The following is a 15,361-nucleotide window of genomic DNA, read 5'->3' on the forward strand; positions in this document are numbered from 1 at the left end:
AATTTGATTCGTCAAAGATTTAACATAGGTTTATGTGTATGGTTTGAAAACTGGTTTCTGCACCAACCAGTTTGCAGCAAAAGCTGACAGACGGCAGTCGATGCCACTACACCCCTTGCTTTCACTTATCGCACCTGGAGACACTGAGTTGGTAAATTCCAACAGAAATGTTTGTTGGATGGTCGAACAACCTCTGAAACCCCGTGCCGCCCCACACCTTTCAGACAGATTCTTCCTGACAGCACCTACCAACACATGTCCACTTCACATAACGATCGTCAAGTTGTAGTGTGGTGTTCTTTTCTCTCATTTTCATTCTTTACACAACTATTTCTGACACTGTTTGCTCTTTTCTAGCCAACTTTTCTACGGGCTCCCAAACAGGCTCAGACGTGGATTGCACACTGCCCAGCTTTAGTGAACTGACATTGCAAACAGGGATGGAAACTAATGATACTGATGTTTAAACATCATCTACCTCCCTAAAAAGAGAGACAGATTAACGCATAACAGTTGTTGCATACAAATAACTCACTGGTATAAAAGTGAAAGGCGGACAGTGCCACAAATAGACTGCTTTTCACTGGGATTCGTTTTCATTTTCATTTTCTAACAAAAAAAATAATAATCATATTGTTTCATTATGGCTCCATAAATTATGTACTTAAGGAATGCAAAAAAAAGAAAGACAAAAAAGCAGCAGGCAAAACAGTTCCATCGCTATTCAAGTCTTACATTTGGCTCGAGGCAAATCACATGCTATAATGCTGCCAATAAACAATGATTTAATTCTGGTGGTCTGTCTTTGAAGTTTTGATCTCAATATATTTTGCTGAGTCCTCTCTCAATAGACTGTAAAACAGATTAATACTGCTACTTTATGATGATAACTTGAGAATGGAGATACCGCTATTGCTACTACTTCACTAACTTAGTTTTGTCCTCCGTTGGCTCAAGCACGTTTACAGGGCTCAATCAGCTGTTGCTGTTCAAAGCACTGTTTAACTCAGAAAACCCACTTCTCTGTAATTACTTGCACAAAGTTTTAAAAAATGCATGCATCCAGTTTGAGACAATTTACAGTAGGCACAGAATGAAAGGTTAGATCAAATGAATATTTGAAGCTCTTGGAGAGGATGTGGGATAAATAATAATGGTGGAAACTTTTGAAGTGCTGACATATGTAAAGTTTCAGCAGAAAGGATGTTGTTGCTGAATGTTCCTTTCAGCCTGCTCTCCTCTCCAACCCCCTTCCCCTCCTTACTCCCCATCTTTCCATTCTTCTCTCCACCTCACAGCTTCAGGCTGCTGTATACAAGCCAAAGGTACAGATTTTATTTCCTGGCAAACACTGCCCAAAGGACTAAAATCCCTATTGTACCACAAGCCCTCACCATAAGAAAAAATACTAACTTTCACATCTTTTGAGCAGTGACAATTTTCTCTGTTCTGTTGCCGTTAAATGTCATCATGTGCAGTTATTTCACATTGTGTGGACTCTGATTGTGATTTTAGGATGTAGAAATGTAAAAAAGACAAGCAAATTCTGAATGTATGTGCAGGTAGAAATGTCAGAAATGCTATTTATTCAACATATTCATAAAGGTTTGCAAATTCCCACTGGCTATTAATCCAGTAACTAAATCATGCTGAAAATGTTTGCAAATAGCTTCAGTACAGCATGAGCATATTATTATGTATGCTAAGTAAAACAAGCAATGTTTTAGCTGAAGAATATCTGCTATTGCAGTCCTGATTAGCTGCAAGGCACATTTTAAAATACACATAACAGCACTGCCAAAGGTACATTATGAAATTATTCTCATGTATTTTGGACCATCTGTACCAAGAACTTTTTTACCCTTAGGCTTCAATTTTTTTTGTGCAAACTCATATTTTCAACAGGAATTTGGTTTGTAATAGTAAAAATAATGGGTAAAAAAGCCTTTGAGCCCAAATAATATTCATGTATGTATCAAAAATCTGTGTCAACTCTTTGCTAAGCACCGTAAAAGCAAATCCTATGACAAGGGCATACAAAATGTTCATGTTCAATGTACATGATGTTCGGGCCTACAAATAAGATAAGATTAGTCCATTTAAAACAGCACCCTCCCTGTCCAGACTGAGGCACATGAATGTTCATGTTGTGAAGACACAAGCGTTCGAGCTCAGCCTGGCTGTAAAGAATAATAAACGGCAACATTGCTTTTCACATCATCTTCAATATTAGCAGGACGAACAAGAACAAAAGGTGGTCGATCTAGAGTGAAAAACAAGCTTTACGGTCCACTTGAGACAACTTTAAAAGAGTCGTTATGAATACCTGCTTAGTCCTACTCTGACACGTCAAAATGTGTCAAATGTAAAATGTGAATAAAGCCTTTATTTCTGTTGCATTTCTACTGCTGTTGCAATGCTAGTTGTTGAGTTGCAAAATGTGGTAATGTGAAACACATATTTCATCACTTCACTCTACAGATGGTATGCTTTCCTTTCACAGAGCTTGTCTTGAAAACACAGATTAAAAGAAGAAGAGCCCATGATTTTATGGCATAGTACTTGAGCAAATGATATTGTATTCTTAGTACAGACTCTTTTCCACCACTAATCAAGCGTAATCATTTTCTTGTATCTTGTGAAAAAATAACCCCTTTTATCTTTGTAAAAATATATAAAAAATGTGTTTACTGAGCCACTGGAAAACAGTAATTGCATTTCTTGACAGTGCAGTATTAAAAGGCTTTATTATTTTTGTAAAAGCAATCTGAAAATGTCATTGCTGATATTTTAACACAGTTCATAGTTGATTAGCAACACATAAACAAAAAGTATCAAAATATCACTGAGCTGCAAAGATTCTGAGGGTATCTAAATGATGCAGCCACACTACGTGTATTGAAGAGAAAATGCATCCATCATTCAATGCATTTTTATTCACACATCAGTTACTACCTCTGCTGGGTTGTGTTTTTGGTTGTAGTTGCTTGTTTGTTAGCAGGACACTTCAAATGTCTGGCAGGAAAGCTAGCCAATCTGTCTGTTATGTCTCATTGGAAGAAAATCAAGAACCACTACGCATTGCTCTGTAACTGCTTCTTTTGGTCAAAGTGTTAAAGCTGATATGGCATAATGTCCAGGATATTTACCATCCATCCAGGAAACTGATGAAGAGAGAGAGAAAAAAAACTTTATAGAGCATATGATATTCAGCATTTGAGTAACAGGCCTGCACTGAAAATTAATGACATTCCTTAATTACTAAGCTGCAACCCAGTGAGGAAAAGAAAGGTCTCCCATTGCAACTTGATAAAATGCTGTCCTAAAGCAGCTTTATGTTGATTTACTTCTAAACATGTGTTGTGCTATTGAGAGTGCTGCAACAGAACATATGCAGATTGATATTTCACCATGAAATCAATGTGATATGGAAAGGGCAGGAGAGTGGTATGGATTTTTCTGTTTTTGCTTTGGCATGGCCATCAATCCCTATAGGTAATCTGGGAAAGGGGACAAACAGGAGAGAATGATCAAGACAGATGTTTAGAGCTGCTGCAGCTGAGGTGACGGGTTGAGAAGGCTTTGATTTATTTGCCCTTTATTGTGCAGTAAAACAACCTACCACTCCAATACATTTTCAGAAGGAAATGTATTTGCAATGGCAAAATCTAACTGGAAGATTTTAGGACTTGCTCATCCAGTGTTCTCTGAGGGGATTTAAATGTATTGCATTTGGCACACACACACACACACACACACACACACACACACACATTAGCATTGATTTGAACATTGAAGCTACAGATCATCATCACTGTGTGTTTACCATATCAGCTATAGACGCGTCCAATGTTGCAGTAAATGCTGTAGTATAAGTGACCAAAAGAACACATGAGCATTTAGTAGTTGAACATCCAGTCCTTATTACATCACCCTTGACTTCATACTTTTTATTGAATTATTTATTGATGTAGACTACTTCAACAAACTGTTTAGTCCAGTGTTTTTAAGTAAAAAAACTCCACAGTATATGGGTTTTAATGCCAAATTAATCAATTAGTTTACTGATAGAAAATTAACCAGCAGTTAGTCTGATCTTTGAAGTAATCTACCAAGCAAAGATATCCAACATTACCTAGTTTCATCTCAGTAGATGCTTTTCTCAGCCTTATATGAATTAAAGTGATAATATTTGAGATTTGAGAGATTTTTCACTATTTTCTGACAGAATTTCAGATTAATCAAGGTGCAGCTCTAATTGTTTTTAGGTAGTTTCTTCTTATTTGGTTACCAGAAGTTTACAAAAAAAAACAAACAAACCAAAAAAAAAACTAAAAATCTGGAAACAGAAACTAAAAGTGAGCTAGCTACTGAGGAAACAGGTACACACACAAACACACACTCACACACTCTACCTGAGGCAGCTGGCTGACAGGGGGGTAAGGTACAAGCCACAGAACAAGGTGTGTGTTTGATGTGTACATTTTCTGCTGATTAAGATGTGATATGATGAACAGCTACTTAATGGATCTTGATCTAAGACTGTTTTGCTGAATGCTGAGCTGAGCTCAAACTAAGGCCATAAATGCCAAGAGACAGAAGTAGATTCCTAATCTTCTTTATGATAACTTTCAAAGTAAAGGCGTCAGCCTATTTTGCTGTGAGCATTGTCCACAGAAGGGCAAGGCACTGGAACCAACACACTGGAGATTGAATTTACAGAAGAGAATTTGGAGAAAGATGCATTTTACCATTACATTTCTGTTTTCTAATGTTTGTATGTGAGGGCGTCTTGGTCCGTCAGTCAGCGGGTGTTCAGACCTGTCATCTCTTTGCTGCTGTTTTTAATGCTGAGCTCTTTGCCTCCAGTTATGAAGGAATATAGCTTCCTATCAGTCTGTGCCGTGACCCCAATTGGAGAGCCATATTCAATGCAACACACAGGAGAGATGAGAGGCAGCAGTGAGCTGCCCAGGCAGGCTGCAGGGGACCGATAAAGCTTTTAGAATTCACGAGCTGTCATCACACCGTCCCTGATAGTAACCCACCTCGCTCCTCCTCCATCAACCCCCAGCTGGAAAAATGGACATTAGGTGAGAAGTTGTGTACAGTGACACCACAAATATGCAGCCATGAGGAAACAAATACTCTACCAACAAAGTCAATAAAAATTCAATATGATTTTCATACAGGCAAACAGATTTAGTCAAAACAAAGCCCTAATCCTGTTATTGTTTACTACTCTAACTGCAGGAACATTTGGTAACATTTTCATAGACAAATTTGAGTATTTTTGTTCAAACCCCAGACTGAATAAAAGCCATTCTGTTAAAAATGGTCACAATCACATTTGCAACTAAAGGATAGAAAAGTACATAGGGAGCAAAGGAAAGGGAGATCATGGAAAGGTGACAGCAACAGAGTACAAATGGAAAATGGCTGGCAGACAGTGGGAAAAACTAAAAATGGGAGCATTTTCAGACCATTTAGAGGAAATTGTTTTTGACTAGAAACCAGTTTGTGTGGTTTTCATGATTAGCCATGCTACCACACACACTATGAGAACTACATGTTCATTTCAGAAAGATGAACCTCATTACACTTGATTTTATGGGTTACCAGTATCCTGCTGTAACTCGACTAGTCAGTTGCAGATATTATAAATGACAAGTGTGACCTTACTGTGGAGCCAAGTCACGGCCAAGCAAAAGTAATAATAATGATAATAAGATAAGAACAATGGAATAAAAACTAGAGTAATGAGACATTTGCTGTTAAATACACTAAAAGCCACGCACTTTGCATTTGGCGACAAGCTACACATGTGCAGACTTTGTAACCGTTCATGATCGCACAATGTCCACTCAGACTTAAAAGGCAATAAAATGACAAAAACCAGTCAAAATATAGCAGCTGGATATGCTGGACTGTGAATGTAAAGAAAATATGACAAAGATCAAATCCCACAGGTACTCGTGCAGAATCTGGAGGGACAGATATATAATAAGATTTAAAATGGAGATGTGACACTGAAAGAGGCAGAGAAAGAAAAGGATGAACTTGAAGTGAGAATCGAGAAGTAGCAGCAGGAGGGGGAGGGCATATTAGGAGCCAGAGAAGTTGAGTCAGTGGCGGACTGCCATGTTGGGCATTGCAGGACAGAACAGACTCATTTAGGCGTCTGCAGTCGACGCTCCTGAATGGCAATAGTGCTTCCTCTGCTGCTGGTTTCAGGGACGTGCCTGGAGTGTAGAGTAGCCTTCTTCCTGTGGCCTGGGGCCTTAAATCAGTTCTGCACTAGACACACCAACGAGCAGCTGCACACACACTCTCTCCCACTGTTTCTCTCTCTCTCTCTCTCTCTCTCATGGCCGAGAGAGATGCCCCATTTGCTCACTGTGACCCCAGGGTTAGACTTAAGAGGACAATATTGACCTTGAACTTGACAACATTCAAGAAAGAAAAAACAAATACTTTTCAATAATCCTAAAACAGATTTGGTAATGGAACAGCATGGAGGGGTACCAACCAATGGGCAGCGCTACAAAGACATCCAGATATGACAGCGCTGAAGATGAGTTTCTCACAAAGCTATAACTGATGCAATGCTATGGACATTGAAGAAACTGATGAGGTAGGCCTTAGGTGTACTGTCCTGCCAGAGGGGATGAATTTCAGAGACTTATTCAATCTAGGCATCCTGCAGATATATTGAGCAATAGTGAAGGCAGGCGTCCACACTGCTGGTATGTCCTTGCCTATATCCCCTGGGTGTCCAGAATTACGAAAGCAACATGACTTTGAATCCTGTTGGGTTTTAACCTTACCTGAGGATGCCAGATGTTCGTGTATCCTACAGTTGTTCATGTTCATTTATAATGCATGACCTGGAGTACAAGATTCTTCCCTGAGGGTACACAGGCATATGCATAATTTACCAGAGATTCCATGAAAGCAGACATCGCACAGCACTACCTCCAGAGGAATGCGTTTTGTAAGGAAATCCCACTGATGACAATACTGCTGACAACAGCCATTTCAGTGATTTGCAAGAAATAAATATCTATCTGAGCATTGTTCAAATGCAAACTCCTTCCTGATATTCACCAGAGGCATAAGGGGCCATCATCAGAACTGGAATAACAATCTTTCTTCTATCAATATGGCATGTCGGGTTAAGGTGTAACCTTACAGATTTTTAGCATCTGACCAAGGCGTTTGTACTGTGTCTGTAACCATCCCAACAAGTCTGCAGGACACGAGGTTCACTGAGAAATCATCGACATCTTAAAGGCATCACAAAAGTCATGTTTTTCGCTACTACATGTACAATGTATAAACTACATGTTTAATGTTCTATTTGTCCAGCTGAAACCTAGAACGTGCCACAAAACAAGGAATACAAGGAGTGAATTCTGTTCTTAATGAGGACAATCAAGTGTTATCCTTAAAACAGTCATGTTTCAAAGTGTAGAACTTCACTCCATACTTGTTTGTCAGTGACTAAACTTTTTGAGGATGTCTCTCTCATACCCCATTACGACCTGTGGAAGGTTCCAGGCAGGTGTTTTCTGAGCAGTACACAACTTTCACAGCACGTTGTTTCCCCTGGTTACTGGCATCATTTTCAGAATAAAAATATATTAACAAAACTTAATGAAGCTGACAAGGTAAGCAATAACTATACTGTCTTTGTGCTGTGTGTCAATTGAACATGTATTTAAAAAAGGCATAGTATCACATTCTGTTTAGCTTATGTTTTACACAGCATCCAAGCTTTTTTTCAAATGTTTCCAGTACTGCAAGATTATTTATAGTCAAATATGCAATGAATGTAAAAATATTTCAACTGTGACTGGATATGATTTCAGTTGTTATATTGAATGTACTTCATTGTCTTCCACCGCTCTTCCTCCCAGCTTCATCTCTCCTCTCATGAGTGGAGATTCATTAGAGTCTTTGTGTGCCATAAGCTAATTTACACACTCCTGTGATGATTATGAGGTGCGTGCACTCAGCGCTTCATAAAGTAGCCATCCCCTCTATTGATCTAAGTCAGTCTCCTATTCAAGGCACCTGGTGCTTCCAGTTTTGTGTCGCAGTATGTTTATTTGGCAACCTGTTCGCCCACCACAGCCAGCAACAGTCTGACACCCACAGACAACACACACTAATGGCTCTTTGATGAGATGCTTGACCGTGAAGACGAGCCGACATCGACGAAGGACCTAGTGTGGAGACAGTGCCTGCAGTTAATTCTGAATTTAATTTCTGAACGCATAAAACGTTTCATTGGCAAAAGGCCCTTGCATTTTCTTGGCAGTAAAGTTGTTAATCAAATCAACACAGTCATGAATGCACACACACAATATGTGGCAGCTCAAGGACAGGGCTGTGACCAAATGGCCTAAGACCAGACCAAGGAATAATGTCGTACTTTATAAACATTTTCGCTTCATACCTAATTTGTTATTTACAGAGAATGATTGCACATTTCCAATACTGAGCTGTTTGTTTTCAAAGTTCTGATGACATCACAACTTGCATGATGTACACAACAATTTATTAACTTGATAATTCGCGTCAGATTGCGGTCACAAGGTTCTAAAAATAGACACAGCCTAGGTCAACTGTCTGAAGAAAGACAGAGGCTCAGAAGCTCAAAACTGCTCAAAACTGGTTTGCATTTTAAGTGTTATGTCAAATATTTCCTCAGTTTTCTTCAAACTCCGCAGAGAAATCAATGATCACTGTGAAGAAAGACAATATCATAGAGGCTTTAGGGCACAATATTTCATCTATTCATTTCATTTCATTAAATTTTCATGAACCTTATCTTTTTGGTAAAATTGTATTCTTACCACCACAAACCATCATTTTAATTATGATTTTAACCTGCAGGCTTAAATTCTATGGCCTAATCTTAGATAAAATCCATGGCGTTGATGAAGTGTGTTAATGAAAATGTGTTTTTAAGTGCAATTATGCATCTGTTGTTTTGTTCCACTGATGATTCTATATCCATGCCTTTGATCCATTATGACCATGTGCTCATAAGAGATGCACAATCTGTCTGATTCATACTTCAGGCTGTCAACAGTTTTGATCTCTATGTGACCTTGGGGTAGGGCTCGTTTCTCTCTGCACAACGCTTTAACAAGTACACACAGGAGCATACAAACATATTGATCCATGATGTGCATGTGGCATATTTTATTGTACAATAAAGCTCAGCTCTCTTTAAGAAATGATGAAATATGCAGTGCCTTGGGAGCAGAAAGGTTACTGTCCGTGCCATATAACTAATGTTGCTAGTTCAATTCCAGCCAAGGACTTTTTTTACATGTCATACACCTGTCTCTTTCTCCTTGTGTCCTGCCTGCCTCTAAGCTATCAAAGTGTCCAATAAAGGCAAAATGCTAAAAATAATAAAGTGAACCCTTCAAGAATGCATAAGCAGGTCAGTGTATGCTATGTTTATGATGATCAAGGCTTTCTTTTCATATGAAGATCAAACATGTTCTTCAAAAGAAGGGTTCCACTGATAGGCTGTTGCTCCAAAATGAGAGGGACCAGTGATTCGTGCATAAGCTCAACGGGAAACTGCAAAAACAACATCTATTCTAGCTAGTAATGTAGTCTCAGCGGGGGGTGTGATGTTTCCACTTGGTTTCACTGCAGTTGTCTGTATTATTACCAGTTTATTTTGGACTATGCAGTGACTCCATCTTGGATTGGACATAAGCAAAATCTTTCAAAACCAAAATGTGCCAATATGTGTAAGTACTACAGTATATGTCAGGAAACCTCTTTTTTAATGTTCACACATTGTGAATTCAAATGTATGGTACCATACTGCTGCACCACAGGAAAAAAGAAAATAGATCAGTGTCATGTCAGATTACATTACATTACTACAACATGCAAACTTATCACATTTTAACAACATTTTTCTTGTTTTCTATGAATATAATAATATACTATGTGCCTTGTAATCATAGTTACAATGTCGGAAAATGAAATGAATTATGCTAAAACAATAAGTTATCTCATGTGTAGTAAGTATCTTGTTATAACATGGAAAGATGAAAAACATTCTGTGATAACAATCAACATATCAGGTTTAGTGTGATATTGATCCGTTTTTCTTTTTCTGATGTGGCAGCAGTACACTTGTGTACAGTGTCCGGACTTCTTAAAGATATGTTTGCATTCCCCTTTTTAATGCAGCTCCAGCCATTGTTGGTTTGAGTAGAACAAAAATTAAATAGCGTTTTTCTGTTCACTTGTCCTGTGTTCTCCTTTGAGGATGAAATTCATTTTGCTCCCAGTACAGGAAAAAAGTCCCTATCTTCACAAATAATCATCCAAAAAAAGAAAGGAAAGAAACGAAAAAAAAAAGAAAATCCATCAAAACGTTTAAGCTTTACGTAGACACAAAGGAACATGGAACTGGACCGTTTTGATAACCGCTTGAGAAAGATCACGATTCCTAATTTCTATACAATTTTGTGTAAATGACTATTTGTGAGGGACAGAAACGCAACGGTTATTTCCATGTTCTTCACTTCCTCGCTCATCTGGTATCAATGCAGGGCTGAGTATCTATGGGATTTCCATGGGCAGGATTGCACAGAAATAACCAATGAATAAACATACGTTCTGGCTGTTGTCAATAGATTAATCTGTTTTGTTCTGTTCTGCAAATATGGTCAGATTTGACACTGATTAGGCCCATAATATTTGATAATGGTAGCAAGCATACATACATGAAAAACAGCTATAATAGATGAGGCAAAGCGGGGTAGAGATCAAAGCAGCTATAGTAATATTGTTGCAAACTAACTCACAGACATAAGACTTAAATCGACATATTGCTTTGATTTCGAGAAACCGCAGTTTCTGTGTCAGCAAGAAAGTTATGTTTCAGTAATACTTGCTAATGATTAGTTGGACAAAACTAACTAATCACTGGTAAGTGACCAAACTAGAAATCAGCTAGCATGAACACAACAGCAGGCTAGATGAAACTGCCATTCAGGCTGATCATCAGGCTAACACTGTCTTGTTGTGGACAAAAGCAGGAACTTGATGGTGATCTGATCTGATCTTGTTGCTTTCTCTTTTCTCTTCTGCCAACCTTGAACCATTTCTAGTTTCAAATGTCCGCAGATTACCTGGCCAGGATTCAGATTTCGCATCTCTTTCTATCCCGCCCACGCCTTCATGACTTCAATCCTCCCTCAGCCTCCCCACTAATTTGATCATCTCAATTGTGTATTGTCTGGCAGTAATTGATTTACCTCCCACAAATGAAGTCTGAATTCACAAGAGAAGCATGTAATATGCAGGTCCAAAGCTCTAAAGACGCAAACAAAATTAATGTGTAAAGACACATTTTTGAGCTTATTTCCTGTTTTGTCAACTTGTAACTAACACCCTTTTATTTATTCTCCAGAATTACAAATGAGGCCTATGGGCCAGGAAATTTGTACAGGCGAACCATGTACCAGGAAATTAGAGTTGGGGTAAAGGATAAAACCCAACTCAAAGTTAATGAATGTTTCATTTTACACTTCAAACACCAAAGGCACACCACTGATTCAATCGAGAATGTAATAGCTGTGTTTAATATCCACAGTCAAACAGACCACTGACAAAGTCTGACACAAAGAAAGATCAATAACATGGTAGCAGGCTTGAATCACAAATTTGATCAACAGGTGATAACAGATGCGCACTGAATTTCAAAGTTGGTGGATATATGGGAATATAGTTTTAAAAGGTAAAATTAGAAGAAAATACAAAAAGTGGGCAGTTATTTATAGCTGCAGTACAGGATCCTTCATAGATAATGGATAATTAGTCTGGCAGGCATGTCATTCATTGTATTTTCTCTAGATTTGATCTCATACACCCTACTACTACAGTGTACTTGTTACAAAGAGAATGAGATTCAAACACACTGACATACATATACTGACCTACAAAATTTCTGTTGTGATGCCTCTCCCACTGTCTTGGAGACTGACTGGAAACCTCAGAAGGCAGTTGGCTACCATGGGAGGGTAATCAGCTAATTAATCTCACCTGTGCCCATAGGCTGTAAAAGCTGTGTCGCTTCCTAACTCCAGCTCTATATGAAATCTCTTGTGTGGACTTGTATAGCGCTCGCAGCCTAGACAGTGTCCACAAAAACACAGCCAGTGCCGGCAGGATCCTTGAGAGGAAAAACAAGCACATAACAATATAAAAAAACTGTGCTAAAGGCGCTTTCAGATGCCCTGCTAGTGGCTGGCATACAGCTATTTCTGTGTAATCTGACATGAGAGGAAAATGTCTTTCATTTCTGACTTTTCAAGTCAGAATGTGGTTGTCTCCATTGATCACCTTCTCCCTGAGATAGCAAGCCATCTCTGTGCTCCAGGGCAGAGCTGATCTGAGGCCTCAATCTGAGCAGCCACTCAAATATACTATTCGATATTCACTCAGAACCATTCTTAGAGGGCCTCTCCCCACACACACACTGAACACATAAACACACACAGAATCAGTCACCTTTTTTTTTTTTTAAACTTCATTTAGGTGTCATGTTCTTTAATGATGCCGTGCTGCAAATGTTACCATGCTGATGTTAGCATTTAGCTCAATCTACAACCAACTAACATGGCTATTATGTACTCATATTTCTACTCAAAGGGTGACAGAATTCTTTTCCCATGAGTTTAGGAGGTTTGTCCTCATTTTGGCATTCAGCTTTACTACTACAACAATATCCTTTGTTGACATCTGCACAAACTCTTTCAAATGATGGTGTTCATTTATCAGGTTCTACTATAACAAGGTTTCCTTCTCCTGCAGATTTGTTAGCCATCACTGTTGCAATTGGTGATATCCATAAATCATGGTGAGCTTCATTCATTCTGAATTTCATTCTTAGTGTTTATGTATTTCCTGTGTTTGTCCAGTTTATTATACACTAGTATTTTCTTTGTTACTAGCAATTAACACTGTGGGCAGTTTACTGGCAAGAATTTGGGAATACAATACAAATCACGATACAGGGGCTATGATTCAGTATATTGCACTATATTGTGATACTGTAAGCGGGGCAGGTATATTATATCATGGTGTTCTTTCTTGTGGTTTTTATATTACACTAGCAATATTTGCTTACTTCTTTCATTCTCAGCTGACATCAAGTTGGAATGGTAGAATCAAATGGCTGAAAACAGATTATAAAACTGTGTACTAGCTAATGGAGGTTTAAAGAACTGCAGGTACAAATCTCTGCATGTAAAATTAATTAAAAATCAATAAACTGTTTTTTGAGAATCAATACAGTACCACCAAAAAAAATAATATAAAAAAAATGCCACCCTCAAATGTGTTAATAATTACACCACTGTAACACTGTATGTATGCCAGTGGCATCTTGCCTGCTCACCTGTTACAGGTTGTAACATCTACAGCATACCTTCAATACAGCAGGACATCTGAAAACACCTGCTATTACTCTGACACATGGCACGAGACACATGCCCAGCACAGAGCCTAAGGGCATCACTTGTCGTGTCTTCAAACTGGGATGACTTCCCTGTACACATTGTAAACAGAATAAAATCAAATCCACAACACATGAATGAAGTCCTTCCTCTGCTGCGTTAAACAGCAGTGTCTGCTTCTTCAGAGCCCTACATTAGTGATTAAAGGGGATGACACCCAGAGAGAGACAGCCATCACACTCCAAACCTGTCTCTCCCCCCAACCCCGTCCTCTGCTCTTCCATCCTTTCCTCTGTTACAGCCGTTGCAACTAGTCAGTGACTTGAATTTAATCAGTCTTCATCCAAACAGAGAGGTGGTCCCAAAAAGCAGCGGTTGAGTAAGGAATTTGTGAATGAGAAGCATGGTCTGATTTCTAAATATGAAAGCAAGGCCAGAAAGACAGTGCTAACATTGTTGTAATGGTCAGCCTCACTCAGGGTGTTTATGTGTGTGACAGAGAGAGAGTGAGGGAATACACTAGAGAGAAAGAGAAAGACAAAGGGAGAAACTGCCATGCAGGGTGAGTCCAAGGCCAGTCCATCGCAACTTCAAAGTACTGATGAAGGAAGAAATCAAACCAAATGACTGGAACTGTTATCATCTCTCCTATATTTACCAGACTGTTATCTAACACAGAAATACACAAACTGCCCCAGCATACACAAATCAATAAAACGGTCTCTACCATATTCATCAATTTGGAGTGTTGGCAACACTGGAGTCCACATAAATAGCTGTAAATTAGTTGGAAGCAGTTAGAGAGAAAGAGAAAGCATTTAAGTTTACAGTACTTAAAATCAATTCCACTAATACAATTAAAATGTGGCTTCACAACTAAAACCACAAACAAAAGTATAAAATAATAATAACAGCCAAGGTTTAAAGACAAAACAATTGTTTTTTGCTAGTCATCATTACTACATTAAGCCCATGGCATTTTACATTGCATAAGCTAGCTCAGTAGCTAGCGGACTTTTCCTCTGCTCTTAACAAATTACATTTATTTATAATGCTTCTCACTCAGTGTTGGTTCAAGTCTCTGCATCTACAGAACATCAGGGTTGAATTTCAGTCTGCATACATGTTTTTTAGCCTAACAACATTGAAAAAGAGCAGCTAATATAGCTGTTGCAAGAAATGAGCGGATTGTAAAGCCAGATGCCCAAACAGGATCATGGTGTTTCCTGATCTGGTAAGGAACTACCTTTTCTCTGAAATAAAAATATTTTCACACTTCTGATTTATTCCCCAAAAAAGAGATTAAATCCTCACCGTCTTTTTTATTATTTTTTTTTCTGGGCTGCTTGCCATTATCTGTCTGGTGCTAGCACTATTTGTATAATGTTTAAGAAGGAGACACTTTCAAAATAAATCTGTCTTAAAGATGATAACAGATAAATATTTATATTGATCACACTGGATCATTAATGACTTAATCAACATAGATATTGATGTTTCTTTGAAGATCAAAAGCATGGGATTTCATGTGAAAGCTTTCAAAATCAATCACAACTTCCAAGACAGCATTCATTAGATAGCGTTTTTCTTTTCAGTTTGTCTTAAGACTTCAACCATCCACCCACACAGAAAAATGTCAAAACAAACATACCGAAAAGGGAACAACCTGCACGCTTAAACCAAAGTATTAACATAAACATTTGAATAAACATGATAAAAGAAAATCTTCCCTGAGCAAATCCACCACAGTAATTGCCTTGAATGAGATAATGGTGCTCCGCCTTTTTCATCCTGTTTGAAATTTAAAAACAGTCTGTGGAATCTCTGAAAATTTTCAACCTCGGATGTGGAGGCGT

The 15,361-nt window shown here is 38.4% G+C and overlaps 1 protein-coding gene across 4 annotated transcripts in view; it reads right to left on the reverse strand.

Annotated features, from left to right (window-relative positions):
• grik4 (glutamate receptor, ionotropic, kainate 4) overlaps window positions 1-15,361 on the reverse strand; it is a 254,036-nt gene that overhangs the window by 185,803 nt on the left and 52,872 nt on the right. The window lies entirely within an intron of this gene.

Source organism: Scatophagus argus, chromosome 5 (assembly GCF_020382885.2).
Source record: "Scatophagus argus isolate fScaArg1 chromosome 5, fScaArg1.pri, whole genome shotgun sequence".
Lineage (NCBI taxonomy): Eukaryota > Metazoa > Chordata > Actinopteri > Scatophagidae > Scatophagus > Scatophagus argus.